The sequence below is a fragment of the Patella vulgata genome, chromosome 3, assembly GCF_932274485.2.
Source record: "Patella vulgata chromosome 3, xgPatVulg1.2, whole genome shotgun sequence".
Taxonomy (NCBI): domain Eukaryota; kingdom Metazoa; phylum Mollusca; class Gastropoda; family Patellidae; genus Patella; species Patella vulgata.
Window position 1 is genome coordinate 25,286,983 of NC_065881.2, and position 22,469 is coordinate 25,309,451.

General features: G+C 35.9%; 1 long non-coding RNA gene across 2 annotated transcripts; it reads right to left on the bottom strand.

Moving 5' to 3' along the window:
- Positions 1-250: 250 nt before the first annotated feature.
- LOC130012330 (uncharacterized) lies at positions 251-6,328 on the bottom strand. Of its 2 annotated transcripts, none has more exons than XR_008787749.1 (4): positions 6,245-6,328; positions 5,384-5,475; positions 2,345-2,432; positions 251-1,659 (listed from the first exon to the last, which is right to left on the bottom strand). It is a non-coding gene; the product is annotated as an uncharacterized LOC130012330 (long non-coding RNA). The 2 variants fall into 2 exon arrangements; XR_008787748.1 differs by lacking the exon at positions 6,245-6,328 and adding an exon at positions 5,921-6,024.
- Positions 6,329-22,469: the final 16,141 nt, after the last annotated feature.

Sequence of the window (22,469 nt, forward strand, 5' to 3'; positions counted from 1 at the left end):
CCAATTTATATCCAGTATAGCAACCTTTCTATGCAGGACCCCTCTCTTTGCTCTGTTAGACCTGTAAAGTTTGATAAAAGAAGGAAACAAAAAAACAATTTGTAAGATTATTATTTATTCATAAAATCATAGGAAAAAGTAAATTAATACATCAAAATAGATATTTGAAATGTTAACAGAAAAACAGAGAATTCTAATACTAATTATATTGTGTTATATATAATGACCCCCCCCCCCCCCCAACTTTACCCATCACAAAATATAAAACAGCTATTTAAATTGTTCTTTACCCCAAAACAAGAACTGAGAATATAAAGATATGTACACAGTATCCCTACCCCATACCCCAAAATATATAATTCAAATATATCTAAATTTAATAACATCCAAACCAAGCACTAATAAGATTAATTATGCACTAAATTGAAACAATTTCAAAAACTAAAAAGTGCTACAAAATCACACTAAAAGTGATTTGTGAGGCATCTAGAAATAACTAGCATACACAGAAAACTAACAAAAGAAAAATGCACTATTTTGCAGGAGTAATAAAATGATGTAGAGCCTTTTCCTCATTACAAAAAAACCCCAAACAAAATGAATATTTTATAAATAAAAGAAGCAAAGCATCAAGATTACAGAATTGAAATAAAAATATATCATATGTACAAAAAATTTATATACAATCACAAGTCATAAGCCACAGTGGTTCAGTGAGTATAAGGCATTGGCCGAGAAATTTCAACTTGATTTTCCGGCATAGTTCCCACTTTTCAGTAGTGTTGGATATGGCAAGGGATAATTGGGTACAAGCCTGGAATCAAAAGAGAGAGAGAAAGAAATGGGGTTTAACGTCCACTCGACACAAACTAGGTCATTTCGGGACTAACATATGGTTTAATTTTATTTCAATAATTCGCTTGCGCGTAGGGGTCTTTAGCAGTGGGAGGAAACCGGAGGTCCCGGAGAAAACCCACAAGATTGCACAGGCGACCCTACTCCTTGTCTACAACCGGGGATTCGAAACCATGCCAGTTGACTCAATGACAGGCCGTATGATACAGCACGCACGTGCTAACCATTCGGCCACCACCCACCCCCCAGAATCGAAACCAACCCAACTGCGTTCACTTTGAAGAACCCTTGAAAATTGAATTATTTGACTCAATGACAGACCTTCTGATCAAATGTGTGCGTGTTAACCATTCGGCCCCCCTGAGTTCCCTTTAAAGAACCCTTGACAGTTGAAATATTTGATATAAGGGTAGGGTAGAATCACTCTAAGAACACAGAAAAGCAGGATATTAAACCGTATTTCATTTCATAAGCAAGGGAAAGTCACCTTAATGTAGGTCAAGGTTTTTTGTAATTCTGGGTGTATTTGATCTACATTTGGTTTCTAGTAATGCCTATTAAATACTTTATGATTTCCGACCAAATTCTAAATGATTTATATGTCACTTTACTTGCTATATTATACATACATATTTGAAGAGAATTAAAATCTAATTGTGTTTTGGAAGAAAATTTAACATTAATAACAAAAAATAAATATTTAAAAATTGGGTCAAATGCATTCTTTCCCAGAAGTATAAAATAAATTGATGCTTGGGTTCTCTTGTTATCATGCATCAAATACTCTTTCAAGGGTGTTCCAGCCTAAAAAATAAAAAGTAGGCAATAAGAATACAATGTTTAAATAAACAATTTATTTTGCCACATCGAGACTGAGTCTCTATTTGGTTTCAACTTTGCGTAACGCTTATTGTGTCTTGTCCACTTAAAGACCCAGGCAGATTATTATGCTCAAATCAAATGGATAAAAGAGAGAAAAATGAAATGAAATGGGGTTTAACGTCCTACTGTTCAACTCCTATACTCGGCTAATGAAGACGGGCATATGCCACAAAGTCTTGAGATTTGGGACTGAAGTCTCATAATAGGTCAACTATTCACCCGGTTCATACATGTATTGTCCGCAAATCTAGATTCCCTACTACATCATGGCAGCACCTATTTACTTGGCAATGTCTAATTATTTTTGGACCCATTCTTATTTTATTTCCATTGACAACAAATTGGATATTACCCTTTAAAATCTATTGAAATCTATTTGAAAAGTAAAATATTGTCCATCATTATTTTACTGCTATTTACTGTAAAAATACACATAGGCCCTATCACAACTTGAAGGAAATCAATGGATGTGATTGGCAAAAATCAAGCATGCCAAGTACTTAAAATAGCAGAGTCCTAGGCATTGCCCCAAGAAGAATAACTAGATTACCAAACAAGTGTATAAAACTACTTCCTGATTAAAAATACAAATATGTATGTTACTTACATTTTGCCTGATTATCAAGCTCTGTGAGAAAAGTTTCCACAATATGAATAGCCATTTCCAACTGTTTTTATCTTTCTGATGTAGTTAACTGAGAAAAAAAACATACATGTATTAGATGACTTAAATTGACTCAACAGTTAAAAGATGAAAGTTTTAATTTACAGTATATATTTTACACAAATTTCTGGAGAGAATTAAAATATAATTGTGTTTGAGAGGGATATTTAACATTAAAAACAAAAATAAAATATTTAAATAACAGGCCAAATGCAACAGATAACTTATTAACTTTTACAATCACTACATTCTTTTTCAAAATTATAAGGAGATCACGTGGCTACGACGCTGGCTCGCTAGCCTGGAGGTCGGGTGTTCGATCTCTGAATTGGCTGAGAAAGTTCATCCAGATTTTCCGACGTGTCTTCCCCATGTCAGTGATACAGGACGGAGGACCTGACAAGGACAACTGTCTAGTCGTTCGGATGGGACGAAAAACCGAGGTCCTGTGTACACATTGGCGTGCACGTAAAAGATCCCTTGGCAGTTTGAATTCGATATAAGAGTAGGCTGTAGTGCCGCTGCCCGGGCAAAATTTCCCTCATAGCACACTGTATGGTGTATGCCCGTCTTCATTAGCCCAGTTTATGAGCTAGGATGTAGGATGTTAAACCCCATTTCATTTCATTTTCAAAATTATAAAATAATTTGATGGCTTAATATTCAAGTATTATGACCAGGTAGAATTAGAGCATAGTTAATTTGAGGCCCCAGCCATTATAGATTAGCCAGAATCCTAATTAAAACAAGCCAACAGTGAGGCTGATGTCCCCCGCCGAAATAGGAAAATAATTGGAGGACACATATAAATTTATCACAAATTATCTTTTACAAAGTATTGAACAATCAAACAGTATATCTTTACTTATAGTCTAACAATCAAAGTAGGAGAGTTATTGTTTTCCAAAGTCTCGACCAATCAAATTGCGTATCGCTCTGCTTACCCTGAGCAGAAAATGCTCATTATCAAACTTAGTCAAGGTATTACTGTAATGAAACCATACACCAAGTTTCATCAATCTCACTTAATTAGAACTAAAGTTATCGTGTCCCAAAGCATCAACCAATCAAATTGCTTATCTCTGCTTACCCTAAGCGGAAAATGCTCATCTTCGAACTCCATCAAGGCATTGACCTAATCAACACATACACCAAGTTTGAACATTCTAGCTCAATTAGGAAGAGAGTTATCGTGCCCCAAAGTATCAACCAATCAAATTGCTTATCTCTGCTTACCCTAAGCGGAAAATGCTCATCTTCGAACTCCATCAAGGCATTGACCTAATAAACACATACACCAAGTTTGAACATTCTAGCTCAATTAAAAGTTATCGTGTCCCAAAGCATCAACCAATCAAATTGCTTATCTCTGCTTACCCTAAGCGGAAAATGCTCATCTTCGAACTCCATCAAGGCATTGACCTAATCAACACATACACCAAGTTTGAACATTCTAGCCCAATTAGGAAGAGAGTTATCGTGTCCCAAAGCATCAACCAATCAAATTGCTTATCTCTGCTTACCCTAAGCGGAAAATGCTCATCTTCGAACTCCATCAAGGCATTGACCTAATAAACACATACACCAAGTTTGAACATTCTAGCTCAATTAGGAAGAGAGTTATTGTGTCCCAAAAAGTGTGACGGACAGACAGACGGACGGACGGACGAACCCATTTTAATAGTCCCCTGCTTTCTTCGAAAGGCGGGGGACAATAAACTCTGTAATTATATTAGAGAGACATTGTTTCATAAATTATTATCTATTGTAAAGTTAATCCAGTAAGGTATTAAGGATTATAAAGTTAGGGTAACTAAGAAACAAAGCTAAGGTATAAAAGTCCTGAAAATTGTATATATTAGAAAAAGGCGAGTTAACCACAGGCAGGCAGCGGGACATACTGAAGGGCAGGTCTCTGATATAGTGACAAGTTATTTCTTAGATGCTGTTCCTTATTACGTTACCTAGCCTGTGGGTCAGTATTATATGTATATATTATCATTGTCAGATATTGTTACAGAATATAAGATTATACTAAGAGAAGTGAGTTATTGAATTATTGTATGTTCAATCGTACACCTCTAACTAGATTGAACATACAACCCATCGTCGAAGGTTGGACTATAAGTAGGTCCATAAACCCTGGATGATAGTATATGGTTGAGTTGGCAATAAATATACTTTCTACGGTTCAGAATTATTAAATGAACAACTTATTTTTCCACACGTTGAGTCTCTATTTTGTTTCAACTTTGCATAATACTTATTGTGCCTTTTCAAGTTACAGACCCAGGTAGATTATTATGCCTCAATGGGTCAGAAGCCAGAACAAAAGTCTTGAAAAAAAAGACAATAATGAAAAAATAATCATTTGATTTACCAATTATCTCCACTAAGGCAATTGTGAATACAGTATTGCAAACAGTATTACAATATGATATTAATTATATTTTACAAATTCATGCATTTGAACGCTTCATAATAATGATTATGAAAGGGTGTAACATTGCATCCATCTTATAGTTTTGAAGTAATATATCAAAACTGTATATCAACCAAACAAGCCTGCTGAGTTTCATGTTGATCGTATTTGAAATGGCATAGCGCTAGACTATGCCCCAAAAAGAAGAACTAGATTACCAAGTGTATAGAGAGAGAGAGAAATGGGGTTCAACGTCCACTCGACACAAACTAGGTCATTTCGGGACTAACATATGGTTTAATTTTATTTCATTAATTCGCTTGCGCGTAGTGGTCTTTTGCAGTGGGAGGAAACCGGAGGACCTGGAGAAAACCCACGAGGTTGAACAGGCGACCCTACTCCTTGTCTACAACCGGGGATTCGAAACCATGCCAGTTGACTCAATGACAGGCCGTATGATACAGCACGCACATGCTAACCATTCGGCCATCCACCCCCCCCACCCACCAAGTGTATAGAACCAGTTAATGATTCAAAAAGCAAATATGCATGGTACTTACATAGCCTTTGTCTGATAAGCAACATCTGTGAGAAAACGCTTCCACAATATCAATAGCCCTTTCCAACTGTCTTGATCTTCCGAGGTGGGTAACTGAAAAAAAATATGCAATGTATTAGTTGGCTTAAATTGACTAGACAGTTTTGATTAAGTCAAAAAATGTTAGTAGGCCATAGTGTCGTTGCCCGGACAAACATTTTCTCTTAGCACACTGCATTAGACCAGTCAGGTAATCTAGTATTTTTCTAGTAAGATTGAAGTCTCTCTACTTTCTTTATATGTAAATATCATATTTGAAATAAGCCATACTTTTATTCAATATGGGGTGGGGCTGGGGGGAATGGTCTAGTAGTTAATGCATGCACATGAAATCACAGGGTCTGTCATTGTGTTAAGTGGCATGGTTTCGATTTCAAGGAGTAGAGTCGCCTGTCCAATCTCTTGAGTTTTTTCTCTGGGTCATTCGATTTCCTCCGTTTGCTAAATAGTAAAATACCCATACCCGCAAACGAATTATTCATATTAAATTTAACCTTACCTGTCCTTTTTCCCGAAACGACCTAGCGTCTGTTGACTAAGTAGAATGGAACAGTGTGCAGGGAAAGGGTGGAAACGGAAGTAAGCTAATCGTCGTCGTAGTTGATTACCGGTATGCATATAGGCATAGCTTGGACTACTTGATTCTTCAAATACAAGTACATGTAAGGCCTTGTTTTATGTCATTTTTCTCTCTCTCTGTTGCATGTAAGAGTCATATAAATACTTTACTTAATTGGGATTGTATGTTCACATACACTAATCATTGTAGGACATTGGTAAAAAAAAAAAAATAGAAAATATAAAAATTAAATGAAATTGTTACCAGTTTTTCTTCAATTCAATGCCAATGGAGTCCTTGAACGGTAAATTCTCAATAATTGCTGTAAGGTGGAAAGAGTCATATCATCACTGACTGAATCAGGAAAATAGGGGCCTAATAATATTACACAGAGTCAGAGGTTGAACGAAGAATTGGGGAAAATATCTGCTTATTTGATTTAAGGTTGTTTTTTTTAAAACATAAATTAGATTACAATTCAACTAACACAAAAGTGTAAAAAGATTTTTTCTAGTCTGTGCCCGCGTTTATGTCTACTCTTGGCAAAATCTTTATAATATAAAAAATCATGAAACAAGAATCAAAATGGCCGCCAATCGGGTCTCCCACGCCAATCCAACCTCCCAAGATATAATTTCAAAACAGATTCTTACCTGCTGGTTCAAGTTGAGCCGTTTCTGGTTTAATCATAATGTGATTCTGTAATGTAAGTATTTGAACAACATCGTAGCGCCGAACAACTAATGTTAATTAAGCACGATTTCAGAAAAATTGAACAGATTTGATAATAACATGCCGAAATTTTTTCCCTGTCCCCGCCATTTTAAACATGAACTTCTGGGTTAAATTGTTTGATTTTTTTTTTAAGGAAACGAAATACTAATATTATACACAAAAACAATATCGATGCTAAATTACATACATGGTATTATTTTGTTTTATATAAATATTCACAAACCTGCGGTCTTTTATTCTCTGTGACCATTAGCTTACATTTGTCAAACATATCACTGCTCAAAAATCATTTCAGCACGCTGTTAAATGGTAAATGAATTGTGTGCAATCAATTCATTTAATGTCCGGTTGCACCGAGATGATATCGCAGACAAAATGTAGCCTATAGTACGTTGATTTTATCAACCAATCACATTAAATAATAGTTTTACTTATTTTCCTGTCAACGCATTTGGAGTCAATTGTTAAAATCACACCGGGCATGAGCGCTCAATAGGCCTTTGATCTACCAGTTTATTGGGCCCATAAAAAATCAACAACTTTATTTTAACTACAGACATCTTAACACCAATTAGCATCCAAGTCTGTCTGGCTATCATGTCTGAGTAAAAAATACTTTTCTTATACTTGTGGACGCCCGGATTAAGACTTTGTATGGAATTCAAATTTAAAAAAAAAATATTTGTTGACGGTACACATTACTTGTGTTAATTATATGAAAAAACCCACAAGATTTGTGTTAATGCATTAAAAAGAACACAAGTTTGTGTTAATGCAATGCAAAACAACACAAGTTTTGTGTAGAATAATTTTCACACAAGTACTTGTGTTGAGATCCAACACAAGTTTTTTTTCAGTGCACCCACTTTTTTGTTAATATTTAGTCCGTAGATTTGGCAAAAGAAAAAAAAACCGCCAAGCCTTCTTGGCATATTATAGTTATTGCAGCCATTCCATATTACAAGCAGAAATATGGACGTATATTGCAGCGGTAGCGATGCTCTTGTTCTTAAGTTCCATGGTTCTTTAGTAAAAAAGCGCCAACTGAATCAGAGATTTGAGTTATTTTGTTAAAACCTGAAGGGTAGTAATAATGAGAGCAACAGTCCTTCAAATACGATAATTGCAATTTTGACCGTTACAGCAATCAAATACTTCAGCAGTAAATCTTTTTTACTAAAATGTCAAGAGTGGTAATATTGAGACATATTCCGACAATATCATATAATTGAGATTTTGTCCGCAATAGTTGCGAATAGATGTAACCAAAATACATCGACAGTATAGACACTTGAGAGGTTTTTTTTACTATTGAGCTTGTCAAGGCAGCGGAAGACATGTCGGCTTGCATGTCCTAGATTGCTTTTCAATATTGGATCCATTCAAGTGTTGTTGAATCTGGTGGTTAGGAACAAGTAAAATCCCATAGATAACCTATTCCCTTTCATACGTATAAAATATGGTTTCAAATATCCGTATTTTTAGAAGAAGGAAAGCTATATCGAAAGAAACGAGAACGTTTTGAAGATTTCAAACATCATTAATAATGTTGCTGAAGTGTTCAAATCAATAAAGTGCATTTAAACAGATGACAGCGTGTTTGATGGGATGAAACGACGGTAAAAAACGTATGTCATCGGTTGTCAAAATTCTTCTATATATACAACGTATACTACTGAAGGGAGAAACGGAATAGTTACTGTCCATGTAGCCGGAAGATCGCATGGTCGACTTCAGGTCGGCGCTGAAACACCAAAAGAGACGACAAAAGTTTATTTACAGGACACCATGCAAAGGCAGGAAACGATAAATAAATTCATACTTTAAGCAAAAACACAGACAAATTCATACTTTAAACAAAAACACTGAAAAGATACGAACCGATTAATTACGAAAGCGAAAGAGTCAATAGAGACTTTTGGCAAGCTGAATTTTCCCCATCCGTATCACGTATCCGTATCGCATACGTGATACGTTGCGTCAATGTAGTTTTAGAGTTTTGGCAGATTTTCGCGTCGCGTGCGTATCACCATCAGCAATTTTTGGTTTCACTAATGTATCATTTCAGAAGATTATACCCCTTTAACATAGAATAAAATCATTTGCGGATTTGCCAGGTCCCTAAATTTACCACGTAGATCAACCAGCATGCAGACAGACCGAACAGTATGAAAATTCCGAGAAAATCCATCAAATATAATGATTAAATTAAGGTCTTTATCATGATTAAAATCACATTAAATATACACCTTCGTGTTCTAGGATACACATAGATTCATAAAAACGCAACGGCATAACATTTCATGAGCTAAAAGTAGCAAAAAAGAAAAAAGGACGGTAAAAAGACAACAATGTTATACGGACCTTTTCCGTATGAAAGCTGGTCGATACGTACTGCCGTATCCGCGTGTCGTATCACGTATGAGAAATACACAAACAGTGATGACGTCACACGCAAAATCCATACGGATACGCGATACGGACTAGGAATTTACGCTTGCCAAAAGTCTCTATTAGCTTATTTACAAGCGAGACATTCTCCAATTACTGAAATAGCAATAAACAAGTTACAATAAAGCATCATGTATAATTAAAATATAAGTATCATATATAAGTATTTTATATTATTAAAATATAAGTATTTTGTATCATCAAAATATAATCTTCAAAAAAGTAGGGGATATTGAAATGCAAATACCTATGCAGGTTGTGATATGATAAATAGTCATGAACACTTGACATGCTTTGAGAGTATAGTCATGAACACTTGACATGCTTTGAGAGTATGTTCACAGATGAAGAACTTATCGCCCCAACAGAACCACTGAGCTGCATGTGCGACACGCAATAGCGCCATACACGTGGGAGGGGTTCATTGTCAAATTTGACACTTCAAGGAAGGGTTGATGAAAACTGCCGCGTGTTGGTTTATCCAATCAATGTTTGCTTTCCTATCGGTTCTTGCATAAGATGTACTGTTTAGCGTATCTTTACTTTAGTGTGTTAAGTTTAATTTGCAATGAGACGTCTTCAACATGATGAACGTCTACAGGCGTCAATGGTGTAGTCAGCGTAGAAATTGGGGTAATCGTCGATGGGCCCGTGTAATGTTCTCAGGTGAGTCCAGATTTACTCTGTATTTCACCGATAGGAGTCCTCGTGATTGGAGGCGTGTAAATGAGCGCCATGCTAACGTTAACGTCAGACAGCATGACAGATTCAGGCGTGGGTCTGTTATGGTGTGGGGAGGAATCACCATGACTAGCAGAACGGACTTGCATATTGTTAAAGGAAGGGTCACTGGTGTGTACTACCGTGACCACATCCTGGCACCGATAGTTCTGCCCTTTGCTCAACGTACAGGTCGACGTTTCATCTTTCAAGACGATAATGCCTGTGCCCACCGCGCTCGTGTCGTGTATGTCTACCTCCGGCGTCATCATATATCTCGGCCAGCCATGAGCCCTATAGAGCATGTCTGGGAAATGATCGGGAGGCGTTTTCATCGACGTCAACATCAACCGACAACACTGCAAGAATTGGCCGTGCCACTACAAGAGGAGTGGGTCAGATTTCCCCAATCGTGATTGGACGGTTGGTTAGGAGCATGCCACGACGAATTGCTGAATGTCTGAGGATTGGTGGAGCAATTACTCATAAAGACAAAAATCAAAAACGTATATTTTCACTTTTGACAGTGTATCTCGTTGCGAGTGAAATTAGGCCGTCAGATAAGCCTCCCATATGTACTGTTTAAGTTCACGTGTAGGCAATTGGCCTGTTATTAACATACACTGGTTATCTCTAATAAAAACAGCAGTGCATTTCCGCTGTTTTTTATTGTTTCTGAATATCATTACTAAAATATAATTATTTTATATTATTATTTTATATTACTAAAATATAATTATTTTATATTATTAAAATATAATTATTTTATATTATTAAAATATAATTATTTTATATTATTAAAATATAATTATTTTATATTATTAAAATATAATTATTTTATATTATTAAAATATAATTATTTTATAATAACTATTATATTAAAATATAACTATTAAATGAAAATATGACTATTATTTTGAAATAAAACTATTATATTAAAAGAAAACTATTATATTAAAATATGACTATTATATGAAAATATAACTTTTATATTAAAATATAACTTTTATATTAAAATATAACTTTTATATTAAAATATAACTTTTATATTAAAATATAACTAAAAATATAACTTTTATATTAAAATATAACTTTTATATTAAAATATAAGGAAAGGAAATTGAACAATTATCAGGCACTCTTAGAGTGGTGCCAGCAGAATGGTTGGAAGTCTGGAATTTTCCTGTGGAGATAGGGTGCCGAGGAACATAGGCATCACAGGATCGACACGCAGGACCGTAGTTACAAAAGTAGGCAAACAAGCCGAGGATCTCAACACAAGACTTGTATAAAATTATTCTACACAAACATGTGTTGTTTTGTATTGCATTAACACAAATTTGTGTTATTATTTCTTCGATATTATATCAGCAACGTTCAGTTAGATATCTGAATGTAGTGGGTTACCTTTAGCCTAGTGTTGAAGTTAGCATCAACAGTAAAAAGCAGTGCTATTTTAAAAATATAATGGTCAACAGAGAATACAAGACCGCAGTTTTGTAAATTTTTACAAAAAATTAAAAAAAATAAAAATACCATCGATATTGTTTCTATGTATAATAATAATTGGTTTCGTTTAAAACAAAAAAAACAAAAAAATTCGCCGGACGTACGTATTTATAATGGTCGACAAGGAAAAGTTTTCACTATGATATAAAAGCGTCACGGTAATTCAGCAATCTAATGAATCTGTCAAATTTTTCTGAACTCGTCCTTAATTATCATTAGTTCTTCGGCGTGTTCAAATACTTATAATTACCAGAAACCCCTCGACCCCAACCAGCAGGTAAGGATCTGTTATTTTAAATGTGTCTACTATGTTAGGTATAGATAAATTAACAATGCTTGAAACAAACACAGCTTATAATAAATATTTACACTACATCGCATTGATGCACTGGGAATAAGTGTCGTAAAAAAGTTTTTTCTTGCTCATTCCAGATGATAAAGAAGATTGCATTAATGGTGAAGAGTAATGATTAAAAGTGGAAGCAAGCCATCTAGTTTCTACAGAAAGAAATTTCCAAGATATTGCTGATTTCATGGTTGCTACATTCATAAACAGACAGAAATGGATAAAGCAAGGTTCTCCTTCTCTGGGAGAGATTCTGTCAGATTATATTAGATTGAATTGAAATGAAATGAAATGGGGTTTAACGCCCTACAGTGTGCTATGAGGGACATTTTGACGGACAGCGGCATTACGACCTACTCTTATATCGAATTCCAACTGTCAAGGGATCTTTTACGTGCACGCCGGTTTTTTTGTCCCATCCGAACGACTAGACAGCTGTCCTTGTCAGGTCCTCCGTCCTGCATCACTGACAAGGGTTTAACGCCCTACAGTGTGCTATGAGGACATTTTGACCGACAGCGGCATTACGACCTACTCTTATATCGAATTCCAACTACCATTACGTGCACGCCAATGTTTTTTTGTCCCATCCGAACGACTAGACAGCTGTCCTTGTCAGGCCCTCCGTCCTGCATCACTGACAAGGGGGAACCGTGCCGGAAAGTCTGTATGAACTTTCTCGGTCAATGCAGGGATCGAACACCCGACCTCCAGGCTAGCGAGCCAGCCAGTCCCCTACTTAGCCAGCCAGCGGTTATTGCATATGTACAGAATTTGGAGCTAAATTTTGTAGTTTCGTCTGTATATAAGTGGCTTTTTGTGCTGAAACACATTTAAAAGATACACCAACGCGCTCACATTATATTCTTTGAACTGCAGTTTTTGTTGGAGTGTAAAACTAATATTTAAAGACAAACGGGTGATGAGAATATTTTTAACATGTCTTTATTCACCATCTGATGTTGTGACAATATGTGACAATACCAGGTGCATGGCCATCTATAGTGGATATTTGCTCCGATGAATGCTCGGACGTGCTCCGTGCCAGTTTCGTCATCATTCAGAAATTCGTGTTTGGACAGACAACACCTCTCCATGTATATAAGAGGTTAAATTTGTTATCAAACGTCACGCAGTATTATCATGTAAAGCAGTAATTATGGACTGGTTCTCCGTATCGGTTGGAAATTTATTAATAATGCCTACTACTAGTATATTTGTAATTCTTGCAAAGGAAAGTTTAGTTATTGTGCCGAGATCATTTTGGTCTCCCAATCCATGCTGGGTATTATTTCATTCTTGGACGCCATCCCTGCTAATCGAATCGTTTGACAACAAATTAAAAAGAGCCCGTCGGTCAATTCTGGAACAAATTAAGAAGATTCGTTTCCCCGTAACCTTAAAAGTCAGTGTAGTCTCGAACCGTAAATCTGGTACCGAGACTACCATTGGTTTCGGTTAATTTCCGGTAGCAAAATTAAAATACGAAACAATTTGTTAATTTTCTAACATGGCAACACTTGTCTTAGGCAATTCATTGAAGATTTTAGGAACCTTGCAAAACCAAATGAAAAATACGGGTTGTATTCTTATCTTACCTAACACGAGCGTCTGGGAGATACGAAATCGCCAAAACTAAACGACAGCACTCGATCTGTTGATCAATAGCAAATTGAAAAATAAAAACGACAATAAGTTTTAGAATTTTTAACGTAGTTAGCGATACAATAATATCTAAAGACAAACGGGTGATGAGAATATTTTTAACATACATGTCTTTATTCACCATTTGATGTTGTGACAATATTTCCTCCGATGAATGCTCGCACATGCTCGTCATCATTCTGAAATTCATGTTTAGACAGACAACACCTCTCCAGGAAAGACCAAATATATACCGAGTGCCTTGGAAAACACATCACGTAATTTTTCGTATAACAAAATGATCCTGTAAACATATCTTATTTATTTTGGTTCTTATTGTGAACACTTATGGATGTTTAATCTGTAATCAACGGTACAAAGTCAGAGGGGTCAAAACCAAAAGTACGACACAGATGTCAGTAGCGCTTGTGTCCTCCACAGGCTCTTACGCACGCTGTGCAGCGACGTCGCATGGAATTTACCAATGTTTGAAAGAAGGCCTGGGGCAAATTGTTCCATTCTTGGACAAGAGCAGCTTCTAAAGCAGCAATGGTGTGCATCTGTGGTCTCCGATACAGACGGCGTCCAATCTCATCCCAGACATGTTCTATCGGTGCCATGTCCGGATACATGGCTGGCCAGTCCAAGACATTGATGTTGTTAGCAGCCAGGTAGTCCATACTAAAACGGGCGGTATGCGGACGTGCATTATCCTGTTGGAAGTGCTGAAGTTGTGGGTGAGCTCGAAACATCGGAACAACAATTGGTTGCAAGACATCATCACGGTAGGCTACAGCATTAACGCGACCCCTGCAAATGTGTAGGGCGGTCCGGTGATGAAATGTGAAGCCTCCCCAAACCATTACACTTCCCCCACCCCATCGATTCGTTTCGAAGACGCAGCAGTCTGCAAGACGTTCCCCAAGACGTCTCCACACATGTTGACGGCCATCAGCGTGATAAAGATGAAAGCGACTCTCATCATTGAAGAGCACACTTTGCCAGTCTACTCTTCTGCATGTCTGGTGTCCTTGAGCCCATATCAAACTCCGCTGACGGTGATGATTCCTGAGGATAGCTCCAACATAAGGTCGTCGTGCACGGAGTTCTACTTCTCTTAGACGACGTCTTACGATGTTGGCACTTACTGGTCCTTGTCTTCCGACGACTGCTGCACCTGTTCGAGTCGCTGGGCGGAATCTGTCACGCAGATGAGTGACCCGGATGTAGCGGTCTTGAGCCTGGGTTGTAACGCGTTGTGGACCAGGACGTTGACGGTCACGTGTTGATCCAGTAACTCGAACACGTTCCACCAACCTTACAATAGAGGACTGATGACAATTGAAGTGTCTGGCAATAGCACGTGTAGACATGCCAGCCCTGGACATTCCCATGGCTTCATTCCGTTGATTTTAAGTAAGTCTCGGCATCTCTAGCTTCACACGTCCAACAACAAATTACGACAGGTTGACGTTTCACAGTTCATGTACTGCACATTAAGTTGAAAACATGCTTTTAAAGGGCACACTCACAATTCTGCACGTGAATATTGGGTTTTTCATGTGCATCTCGTGCAATTTTTTTTTGTGCACACGGGCCGATATTTTTTGCGTTTGTGAGCATTGTGTGAAACAATAGTTCATAGTATTGCATAATATTATACATACAAAACCACCTAGTAATAAAATATTTGGGAAAAAAAGTGATGCGTTTTCCATGGCGCTTAGTATACATCAGAGGTTAAAGTTGGCTGTGTGGGGCACACTAACATTACTGTATATGTGTATTTTTACAGTAGATAGCAGTATAAAAATAATAGACAATATTTTTACTTTTCAAATAGATTTTAAAAGGTTATATCCAAATTGTTGTTTGTGCAAATAGAAAATGAATGGTAGGGTGACCCGTGAAATGAAAATTTTCCCTATAGAAAGTTAGATTCGACACGGCGAATGTGCACGCTTCAGTGGCTTGTATCGAATTGATTTCTGGCTAAACACGCAGTATGATAATACTCAGCGCTATAGTCTATGAGACTATAAATAGCCATCGCACGTGCAATTTTCTACACAAATGATGAAAATATAAAAAAAAAAGGTATGCCGACACAAACTGATTTCAACACTGGTTTAATAACATTTTAATATTTTAAAGTACTTTTCGTCCGTCTTGGGGCTATTCATAAATAATGCCATTGAGAGAGAGAGAGAGAGAGAGAGAGAGAGAGAGAGAGAAGTGGGGTTTAACGTCCACTCGACACAAACTAGGTCATTTCGGGACTAACACATGGTTCAGTTTTATTTCAATAATTCGCTTGCGCGTAGGGGTCTGTAGCATTGGGAGGAAACCGGAGGACCATATAAACAATATCAATGTGTAAGAGACGCGATGGGTCAGTGAATATGGTGCTGGCTTATTAAGCATTAGCCACGAAAGCTACCCTGTTTTGCAACTTGTCCTCCCTTGTCATTGATGCAAGTTGGAATTTGTTCAGTTTGGATTAACAACAGGGGCCCTGAGTGCTATTGACTGTACATTTTAAAGAACCACACGCCCTAAACAGTTATCTCCGCTGCCTTGGCAAGATGTCGTCGATGGGATAACGTACTCCATGACATATACAGGAAAGTTAACACCTTTTAATTTCATGTTTCTGTATGTGCTTCATCATTTTGTTTCAGGTTTATATTGAAGATAAAAAAATTGCAAATGGAAGAAGACACGGTAGAAAGTAATAAACGTAGCCCTCAGAAATCACAAAATTTGAAGCCATGCACAATTTCTTGCTCTGAATTTCTGTTCATTTTTAATGTTTTTGTAAATTCATGACTGAAAAATTACATTTACAGAAAATAAATTATTTTTTACAGATGATTTTGTTTATATTTAACCAAAATAATTATGTTAAAGAACAGAAAATCCTCTGGCAGCAGATTTACATTGTTTTCCTGTAATTTTACAGAAACGTACTATTGTGACTTAACAGAAATAATTATGTTAAAGAACAGAAAATCTTCTGGCAGCAGATTTACCAGATTTATTTCCTGTAATTTTACAGAAACATGCTATTGTGACTTAACAGAAGTTCTGTTAAAAAACAAACACAATAAAAATTACAGAAAAAAATCTGGTAAATCTGCTGCCAGAATTTTTCTGTTTTTTTTTTTTTACAGAATTATTTCTTACAGTTACCATTATCTATGATAGTACATAGTATATAGAAAACATGTACACACGTGTGTTAATCTGTAGTATATGGGTTCAATTTATGAACAATGAGTGGAAGATAATCATGGGATAGATTTAAGAAAATTAATGAAGCTAATGGCCAATTGTTTCTTATTGACTATTAAGTCGAGGAACGTATTTTTTAATAAAATGGTTTTCCATTAATTTCCTTTTCGTGGTGTCATCGACTTTCATTTTATAAAAAGGGAAAATTTGGAATTTTACTTGTAGGTGTTGTGCACATTTAAAAATATGTCTATTTACAAATAAGGGTCCATTTTCAATATTACAATCCCGTCGATGCGTGGACGTCTCCCCTATGTAAAAATTTAGACACCCATTGCAAGTCAAGACATACATGAGATTTTTTGTGTCACAATTCATATTGTCGTTGACACTACATGTAAACTTAGGAAAATTATATTTGTTATTTGGCGTAATATGGTCGCAGCATTTACATCGAAGATCCGGGCATTTAGATACGTAAAAGCCGGTCCTTGTGATAGATGAATTGAATTTTGCTTTAGTTAGGAGGCGTTTGAGATTAGGTGGCTGTCTTATATATATATACTGTCTTGTATAGTATACTGATACTAAACAGTATCTCGAATTCAATTCGTGTCACCCTAAACACATAAAAACGGCTGTACCATATAATTTGGCTAGGCGTATCTGTAAATTTCAAAGACTACAGGAATTGAGAGAATTTCTGCTAGCCCGCAAATATCCCTCCACATTAATTAATGACGGAATTCAAAGGGCTAGTAACTTATTGATACACAAACGTTTATCCCGTCAAAAAGACAACCTAAAACCTTAAATCACTGTTAACTAGGGCTAAATTTGAATCATCCAGTCCAATTAAGGAAGTTGTAAAATGTGGAAGGGATAATTGCGGCACGTGTAGATATTTAATTGAAGGTAAATCATTTGTAATTGACAGTGGAAAAGAATTTTTTGTAAGTGAAAGTATGAACTGTAAAGTAACTCATGTATTATATGTCATAAAATGTAGTGGCTGTGCCGAACTGTACATCGGTTGCACGAACAAGTTACAAAACAGAGTAACGGTTCATAGACAACATATCAGGGTACCAAATTTAAGGAAGATCCCTTTAAGTGAACACCTTGATATCTGCGGTAAAGGCGAGTTCAAAATATGCCCTTTCTTTAAGATGCCGTATTCAGATCCCATGAAAATGAGATTGAAGGAACAATATTTTATTGACAAATCTAAACCCAAATTAAACATTTCAAAATAATTACAATATTATGCTATATATATATATATATATATATATATTATATTATATTATCTACTTCATTATTATTATTATATTATTATATGTTTATTCTTCCATGACGCCACGTCATTGTTATTGTATGTCTTGACAGGCTCAGGCGAAACATGTAGACAATTAAACAATAGTACTTTCTTTAGGCATTTTTAACCTTTATTTTTTTCTATATATATAAATATTTTGGTGTAATTGTCGAGATATTTGGAGATAGGCTATTTATTTATGGTGGGCCACCCTATGAATGGGCACAAAATAATTAGACATTGTCAAGTTAATAGGCACTGCCTTGATGTAGGGAATCTTGATTTGGAGACACAATATGATCCAGTTGAATAGTTGACCTATTATAAGACCTTAGTCCCAAATTTCAGGACTTTTGTTCTGACCCATTTGAGCATAATTATCTGTCTGAGTCTGTAACTGAATATAACACAATAATTGTTATGCAAAACTATCACAAAATAGTGGCAAAATGATTTGTTTATTTATGCAAAGCTACAACAAAATAGAGACCCAAAATGTGGTAACATGAATTGTTTATTTAAACATTGTGAACCATAGAAAGTCGATTTATTCCCTACTTTTTATTTTTAAGGTGGAAGATCCTTGGAGGAGTATTTGATGTATGATAACAAAGAGAGAACGCAACCATACCTTTTGAATATTAAACCATCAAAATATTTTATAATTCTGGAAAAGACGGCAGTGATTGTAAAAGCTAATATTATACTCTTCAAAAAAAGTAGGGGACGTTTTTGATTTTTGTCTTAATAATGAGTGATTGCTCCACCAATCCTCAGACATTCAGCAATTCGTCGTGGCATGCTCCTAATCAACCGTCCAATCACGATTTGGGGCAATCTGACCCACCCCCCTTGCAGTGCCACGGCCAATTCTTGCGTTGTCGGTTGACGTCGACGAACACGTCTCCCGATGAAAATAAACGTAAGACACTAAAGCAAAAATACGCTAAACAGTAAATCTTATGCAAGAACCGATAGGGATGCTAACATGGATAGATAAACCAGTACGCGACAGTTTTTATCAACCCTTCCTTAGTTTAAACATAATTTATTGACAAATATCAAAAGGATTGAGCACAAGTTTCAAAAACTTAGAAAAGCCCTTTCCATACATACAAATAATAGACAAAATTTAATACAAACAAGATGTTATCCACCAAAAAAGCTATTGCTAATAATATATACTAAGATGTAACTAATATCATTAACTTTTATTTAAATCGTTTTGAAAATTTGATATATTTGTGAACTTCAAGGAAAAGGTTTGTATTCATCTCAATTGATAATTCTGAATTGCCGCATAATAGGATATCTATATTTATCACAGAATAATTTGACAATGTATTTAATAGCTCAGCACGAATTACATCATATAAGTGACATTGCTGAAAATAGTGTTTGAAGTGTCAAATTTGACAATGAACCCCTCCCACGTGTATGGCGCTATTGCGTGTCGCATGTGCAGCTCAGTGGTTCTGTTGGGGCGATAAGTTCTTCATCTGTGAACATACTCTCAAAGAATGTCAAGTGTCCATGACTATTTATCATATCACAACCTGCATAGGTATTTGCATTTCAATATCCCCTACTATTTTTGAAGAGTATAGTACAGTTGTACTTGTTGTATATTTATTAAATAAGGAGACAGATTAATATAAGCCTTTGGCTTGTTTTTGAATCCTTACCTTTTGACAGTGTATGTATACAATATATATCTTATTTTAATAAAATATTGTTTAAATCAAATGTCAAGGTTTCTTTCATGTGCACGCGTGTATATGAGACCTCAGTTTGTCGTCCGATCCGAAAGATTATACATTGTCCCTTGCCATGTCCTACAGCACTGGCGTGGGGGAACTATAATATGCCGGAAAATCCAGATGACTTTCTCCGCCAACACCGGGATCAAACAGGGACCACCATATGTAAGCGAGCCAACGACTTTTCGTCACTAAACCACTGTAGTTCCCCCTTAATTATGACTTGTATATAAATCTTTTGTACATATTATCTAATATTTGCCATTTTGTCTGATATTTTTATTTCATTTATTTTTAAATAACCTGTAATCTTGATGCTTTGATTATTCAAAGAGCGCTCCTTTAATGTACAAAAGTTTCATTTTATGTTTGTTTTTTTTTAATGAGGAAAGGGTTCTATATCATTTTATTACTCCAGCAATGCATATTTCTTTGGCTAGTTGTTCTGTGTATGCTAGTTATTTCTAGATGCCTCACAAATCACTTATAATTTGACTTTAAACCCTGTAAATATGTTGTAAATGTCTCTTATATTCCATTAGTTTGTAGCGCTTTTCAGTTTGTATAAGTATTTCAGTTTAGAGCATAATTAATCTTATTTAGTGCTTGGTTTGGTTGTTCTTAAATTTAGATATATTTAAATTATATCTTAATGGGGAAGGGATATTATGTAGATATCTATTTTATTCTCAGTTCGGGGGGTTGGATGGCTGAATGGTTAACGTGTGCGCGCTGTATCATAAAGTCTGTCATTGAGTCGACTGGCGTGGTTTCGAATCCCCGGGTGTACGTGACAAGGAGTAGGATCGCCTGTCCAACCTCGTGGGTTTTCTCCGGGTCCTCCGGTTTCTTCCCACTGCTAAAGACCCCTGCGCGCAAGCGAATTTTTGAAATAAAATTAAACCATATGTTACTCCCGAAATGACCTAGTTTGTGTCGAGTGGACGTTAAACCCCATTTCTCTCTCTTTCTCTCTATTCTTGTCTTGGGGTAATTATTTTTTAAATTTTAAATAGCAAATTTTTACTTTGTCATTATATAACACAATTTTATTAGTATGGGAATTAACTTTGTTTATTAACATTCTAAATGTATATTTAGCATTGATTTGGCAGTATTAATTTAATTTTTCATATCATTGAATGAATAAATAATAATTTAACAAAACAAATGTATTGTTATGTCATTTTTCAAACATTACAGTTTAAACATAACAAAAGGAGCGGACTGCAAGGGAAAGATTGCTATACTGGATATAAATTGCTAAAATACAACACAAGTTTTTGTTGGTGGTTATACACAAGTTTGACTAAAACAACATAAATTTCAACTTCAACACAAGTTTCATAAATCTCAACACAAGTGATTTGTAGATTTTCTCACACGTTTCGACACAAGTCCTTGTTGCTTCAACATATAACACAAGTATGTGTTGTTTCAACACAGGTTTGTGTTGTTAAATATATGTTGACACCCTGTGGACACATACTCTATGTCAGGACGGCCAAATCTTCAGTGTTACACTGTCGTGTGTAACTTTACGCTGTGATCAATAAGACTTTAAACTCTTTTCTGTATGTTGAGGGTATCTTTATGTTACAACATATTCTACAAAAACAGCAATTGTTTAAACGTTAATCACGTTTAAAACCTATGATACTACCTTGGTTATTTCGTCCAACCGTCTCCCGTGGAAAACGTGCTGGTGTAATTTATATAAAAAAAAGGTTAGGGGTGTCAACTATTAGGGCGGATCCTTGACTATATTTGGCAAGTGTTTCATTCGAGCACGTCGTTACGTCAACCCTAATTTCATGAAATTAGGCTAATTTGTACTGCTCCAAAGGTGGGGGGGGGGGTCTCTGACCTGATGTCTGATCGTTAACGTAATAGGATATCATTTTTAACGAACCGTGACACAACAGTAACCTCTTCCAGAAATAACTGGTCTAAGAAAGGCGAAGGAATTTGGCAAAGGTAGCCTACGTAGTAACATAATATGTAGACAATGATTTTTTGACATTTAGTAATTTAACTGGAATATAGACGTCCCAATTCTATGGAATACAATTATTGCTTATTACCCAGCGGCGTTACGACTAGGCTACTCTAGTCATTATCAAGCAGTAATCGAGAAACCTGGTCAAAACGTCGCTCAGTAATAAGCAGTAATTATATTTCATAGAATTGGGACCTGTATACACCTAAGTTGTGGGTACTTTTTTACTTGTTGTTGGTTCTGTGAAGGACAAATTGATTATCGAATTAAACATTGACCCAACGAGCATTATATTTTATAAACAAATGCCATTGGTAGCGGGGGATGTGTATGCAATTGGTTTGGATTTATCATTTTGCTAACTCTTTGCAGCTATTACTATTGTAATGGTCACATATTTGGTAGGAGACTCTGTCTTTATATTCTAACCGGCGTCTTTGACAAAGTCCTCTGGATAACCTAGATAATTTCAAACAATTTAGAGGTCAGTTTTAACTAAAAACCAGAATCTAAATTCAATTTATAACCAAGTGTTATATCAATGGTACAGTTTATTGAAGGCCTTTTATGAAATATTCCATTTCAATAAAGGAAGCGACATGACCTAGCTCTGCTATAGCTGTGTGTCGAATCTCTGTCCATGAATAAAACATTATATCCCTGTATTCCTGTCTACTCGGTTGTAATTGGCTACGTATATCAAAACTGCAAGGTAGAACTAGAAGTTAATATAGAACGAACATTCTGTATGATGCAGGGAAGGGACCTCTAAA